Genomic DNA, 5,865 nt, shown 5'->3' with positions numbered 1-5,865 from the left:
CTGAAACAGTAAGTGTCTCATGTAGAAATTTATAAGTGACGCTTGAATGTTGAATGTTTTCCCATATTATTCCCCTTGAATAGACATGGCGTTACAGGAGCTTTTTATTTTTTTTTCTGAAAGTTTGGGGAGCATTTTTGGAGCGACTGATGGCACTTGTCAACTTGTGGGCCTGCAGCAGCACTTTGTTTCGCGGAGGTTATTGTAAGTGTCTAACATCTTCTGATGCCACAATAAACAAATGTTCAGCGTTGTATCTTTACATCAGTTACACTGTTGTGTGTGTGTGTGATTTGTTAATAGGATTGGATCCACTCCCTACCACTATGCTCCAGACCATCTCACAAGACCTTTTTCCCTTTATTTCCACTATCGTCAATAGATCCATAGCATCTGGCCAGGTACCAACTACTTTCAAGAGAGCAAGGGTTATTCTCATCCTAAACAAACCTGCTCTGGATCCATCAGACATCAGTAACTACAGACCGGTATCACTTCTCTCATTTCTTTCAAAAATTCTTTAACGCATTGACTATAATCAACTGTCTGTCTATCTCTCACAGAACAACCTTCAAGACCCCAACCAGTCTGGCTTTAAAGCAGCTCACTCTACAGAGACAGCCCTTTTGGATGTCTCTGAGAAGCTACATGCTGCTAGATCAGCCAAACTGTCATCCATCCTTATCCTCCTTGACCTTTCAGCAGCATTTGATACGGTCAACCACAAGACTCTCTTATCCACCCTCAAGAGTCTTGGGATTTGTGGATCAGCTTGGGAATGGTTTGCTTCCTACCTGGAAGGACGCTCATATCAGTTATCATGGAGGGGAGTGACATCTGCTCCACGCAGACTCTCCACTGGCATCCCACAGGGCTCAGTACTTGGTCCTCTTCTTTTCTCCCTGTATACTCACTCTCTTGGTGAAGTTATTTCATCACATGGGTTCTCTTACCACTGCTATGCTGATGATACACAACTTATCTTCTCTTTCCCACCCTCAGATGCCACAGCTTCTGACCGGATCTCAGCATGTCTGGCAGAAATTTCATCATGGATGACTGCTCATCAGTTAAAGCTCAATCCTAGCAAAACTAAACTGCTGTTCATCCCAGGTGATTCATCCCCAGGTCACGATCTTGCTATATCCTTGCACAACAATCTGATCTCCCCTTCAGCCACAGCTCTCAACCTTGGGGTAAACAATCAACTGTCCTTTTCCGCTCATGTCGGTTTCTTCTCTACAACATTAGAAGAATTCGGCCATTTTTGTCCACACAGACTGCTCAGGTACTTGTTCAGTCTCTGGCCATTTCTAGACTGGATTACTTCAATGCACTGCTGGCAGGTCTACCTATGAACACAATCCCTCCTCTGCAAATGATCCAAAATGCAGCTGCCCGGCTTGTTTTCAACCTGCCAAAGTTCTCGCATACCACCCTGCTGCTGCGATCCCTCCACTGGCTTCCTGTAGCTACACGCATTCGATTCAAAACACTGATGCTGGCCTACAAAGCCAAAAATGGACCAGCTCCCTCTTACCTCAAAGCCCCCATCATTCCTCGCACTGCACCCCGCAACCTCCGATCTACCAGCACTGCTCGACTGGTTCCACCATCTCTCAGGGTAAGAGGCAAGTATACTACAAGACTCTTCTCTGTTCTGGCACCAAGGTGGTGGAACGAACTTCCCCTAGAGGTCCGGACAGCTGAGTCACTGGCTATTTTCAAGCGGTGGTTGAAGACCTACTTATTCAGGAAACACTTTAACTAGCACTTCTTTCCTTATCTTTTGCAAAAACAAAACAAAAAAAAACCTTTGACACTTTTTCATTGTAACTTTGAACAAATGTTTTAAACTCATGGTATCTTAAGTATGTAACTTAGTGAACCAGCATTAATGTATTCAATGTTAGAGATTTAAGCACTTATGTACGTCGCTCTGGATAAGAGCGTCTGCCAAATGCTGTAAATGTAAATGTAAATGTAATAGGACCAACTGAAGGAGCTTTTTGATGATTTGTTTGATCTGCCCCGGAACCTGTACTCCGACCCAGCAGCTTTAGCCCCTGCAGTTTGACGCCTTCTCATGCAGCATGTCCAGCTGTTAATGGACACTATGGAGATGCTTTGAGCTATGTGTTTCAGTTCCCTTAACACTTCCCGATTCCATGCCACCCCTCACTTCAAACACAAGTGCACATGGAAACGCACACACACAAACACACGGCACACGGGAGACCCACCACGGTCGTGTAATCGGTGAACTTGATAATATGGTTCAATCTGTGCATTGCTGCAAAGTTCAAGCTCTATATCCTGCAGCTAAGGGGGCAACAGTCTAAGCCTAAAATGCCACATCCACAAAGTGTCAGCTGGATATCTGATGCATCTGGAACGCATTACTGTAAATGCTAAACGCTGAATATTTCCAAATAACCTGAAGTTCTCTCTACAGAATCATTAATTACTCTGCCTTTCTTAAACAATTGCTGTATGATTGCAAGCCGGTCTGTTATTCCAGAGAATTTACAGCTTCACATTTCAGTCAGATACCCTCTGGTTGTTGAATTGTCCAATCTTATCCAGAAAGTGCTGGTGTTGGTGCAGGTTTTCATTCCAGCCAAGCAGAAGCCTCACCACAACTGATTAAACAGGTGGAATCAGGTGTGAGGTTAAATCAACTATTAAATCTAATGGCTCGATATCAACATCACAAAACCTTCAAAGACCTAGAAATATATGTTACCATATAATTTGGACTGTTTAAAAGGCAGCGCCTCTAGTAGGCTATAACGAATTTGCCTGTTTGTCTGAGACATTGAAGTGTGTGTGTGTGTGTGTGTGTGTGTGTGTGTGTGTGTGTGTGTGTGTGTGTGTGTGTGTGTGTGTGTGTGTGTGAGAAAAGAGACGATAAATAGCCACCAGGTGGCAGCATATAATCATCAATTTGGCATCAGCTCCAGAAGTATTGGCACGCTTAAAAATAGACAGAAATGATTAGATACTAAACACAACAACACAAATTTGACATGCACACAATTAATACAATAAAATAATTTTTTTTCTTTCTATTTTTGCCCAATATAAACAAACGAGATCTGTCACATAATATTTGAGCCTTTCCCAAATCACTTGAAACAAACGCTGATGCAGTATGACAATGACCCTGTGCACAAAGCCCTGAGCTCCATGAAGTTAAGGTTGGTGTGGAACAACTTGAGAGAAAGCTCTGACTCAACCACCCCAACATGATCTCATTTATGCACTCGTAGTTGAACAATTACAAATCCCCACTGCCACACTCCTACACCTAGTGGAAAACCTTCCCAAAAGAGTGGCAGCAAAGGGAATGTATAGGGCATCTAGACTGTGATGCTCAAGTACATACTGGTGTGAAATTTCATGTTTCACGTTTTCATGTGTGCTAAAGATCTTGGAGCTGATCAAAGTGTAAACCTAACAACATAGTGCTTTAATAAACAATGATAAGATGTAAAGAGGAACTTTATTCCAAGATGCTGAGCAGTTTTTACATGTTTGGCTGGAAATCCCATGTGAGTGAATGATTGAGTGAGTGAGTGAGTGAGTGAGTGTGTGTGTGTGTGTGTGTGTGTGTGTGTGTGTGTGTGTGTGTGTGTGTGTGTGTGTGTGTGTGTGTGTGTGTGTGTGTGTGTGTTTTCTGTGAGCTTGGCATATTGTGTTGATATCTCTTTCTGCTGCATCTGCTTCATTCTCGCAGACGTTCGTCCTCCTGTAGCTCATCTCTCTCTCTCTCTGTCCAACTTCCATTACACTGCATTCTGGATGTCTCGCTTCTTCTTCTCTTATCTGTGAGTGTATTGATGAATGGATGTGGGGTTTTAAGTAAATGGATTGTATCGATTTGAGGAAGATAAGCGTAGACACAAAACCCACACAGAACCTTCACAAACGTCTCTCTCTCTCTCTCTCTCTCTCTCTCTCTCTCTCTCTCTCTCTCTCTCTCTCTCTCTCTCTCTCTCTCTCTCTTTTTTTCTGGCACATGTTTATTGAAACCCTTATGATTCTGCTCTTTTTTCTACTGCTAATAACCTTTTATTGCTGTGCCTGCTAGATTAATGGAAATCCACCATTACGCACCCACTCACTATCTCACTGTGTGTCTTCACCCAGCAGAACATTCCCACATCCTACAGTATGAACATATTCCAGTGTTATGCAGGTTACCTTTAATTTTACTATCAAAATGAGACAAAGGATGAAAGAATTTTTCACTCCAGCATTGTCTAATTCTCAAATCTCAAATGTCTAATCAAGTTGTGAGCCTGCTGGGTAATAGAGTCCTTGCCAGCCATTTTTAGTCGAAACCCATTGTTGCTGTAACATTATGTATTGTGTTAATATAAGTTTTATGATTGAAGCACAACAACAACAACATCCACCCCACAAATTTAACATTTTTTGGAAGCATATGGGCGGAATGTTGGATTAGGTGTTAGCGTGGTTGTCCCCGGTTATGCCCTGTGTGTGTAGTGTGTGTAGTTACTTTGGGGCTTGTTCATGGGTTCTTCCTCCAGCCAACTTTGGCATCTCTAAGTTGTATGTGATTGTGCTAACTTGGTCCAGGGTCTTGCTATCTTTTTCAAAGCATTTCTACAAGTTTTGAGTTTGTCAGACTGCCATTGGAGATTTCACAGTTTCCTGATTAGTTGTATGAAGAGAAATAAAACACCAGTTTTATGGAATCAGAGCCAACAGTATTGCCACTTTTCCACTTGAACCTGATAAAATTTCTAGTAATCTGGAGTCTAAGTAGCATTGTTTTAAGGCTGGAGCCTGCGTGTAGCTGCATGGCGTTTTTTTCCAGTCACTTGTTGAGTTTATGGTCTAACTGCTTTTTTTTTGGCAGACGTTTTTTCATCAGAAGCAAATTAGTGAAGGAATAAACCATATCTTTCAGTGCTTCTGGTACCTAGAGGTGCAGTTTATTTTTATTGTAATAGCAGCATTCAGATGGTCTTTTGATAGGCGGGTGAAGGTATGAGTGTGCTGCTGTTAATGCTAGCCACTACTTCAGTTTCCTTACTAGTTGCTAAGCAATTCTGGTTTAAAGGTTCAGATGATTTTACAAACACACACACACACACACACACACACACACACACACACACACACACACACACACACACACACACACACACACACACACACACACACACACCTCTATAGCTATAAGATCTATATGCCCTCAGGAAAAGTCAAACAAATTCCCATTTACTGTAAAAAAAAAAATCACAGTGGGTTGTTTGACTCTTACACAGTGATAAAAAATACTGCTCCAAAATGTGACACTGTGAATCAATAGAAGGTTAAGAAGAACTATGGTGGTCATGTGACCTCTTTTAAACGGAATCACAAATCGCTGATGTTGCCGAAGAAAGGTCATCATCTGACTGACCTCAACAGTGATGGATCTGAAGCTAACATTCTTCCCTTTAGAATGAGAGGAAAACAGGAAGGATCAGAAGGAAGATTTGCTCAGTGACATTCAGATAGGAGACGCTGCGTGCCAAATGACGTTCAAGCTACGCACTTCCACTATACACTGCATAATTTAGCGTCTTGTGTATGAAAATATGAAGGGTCACATCTTCCCAGATGCAACACTAACTAGAAGAACAACTAGTAAACTCGTCCACCAAAGTGTCAGCAGCCATCATGAAATGTTTTCTTATCCAGCATCAGTGCCTGGTAGCCCTGCCCCTTCTTTATTTATGTAGGCAAACCTGTGAGTGCATGAAGTTCACTTAAAATGCATTTCTTCTTTTTGGAATGTTCCAACACTCCTCACACTATTACTACAACACAGTGGAGCAGAATAGTGCA

The sequence above is a fragment of the Tachysurus fulvidraco genome, chromosome 7, assembly GCF_022655615.1.
Source record: "Tachysurus fulvidraco isolate hzauxx_2018 chromosome 7, HZAU_PFXX_2.0, whole genome shotgun sequence".
Classification (NCBI taxonomy): Eukaryota; Metazoa; Chordata; class Actinopteri; order Siluriformes; family Bagridae; genus Tachysurus; species Tachysurus fulvidraco.
The sequence above is the reverse complement of the archived record's forward strand: the minus strand, read 5'-3'. Positions refer to the sequence as shown.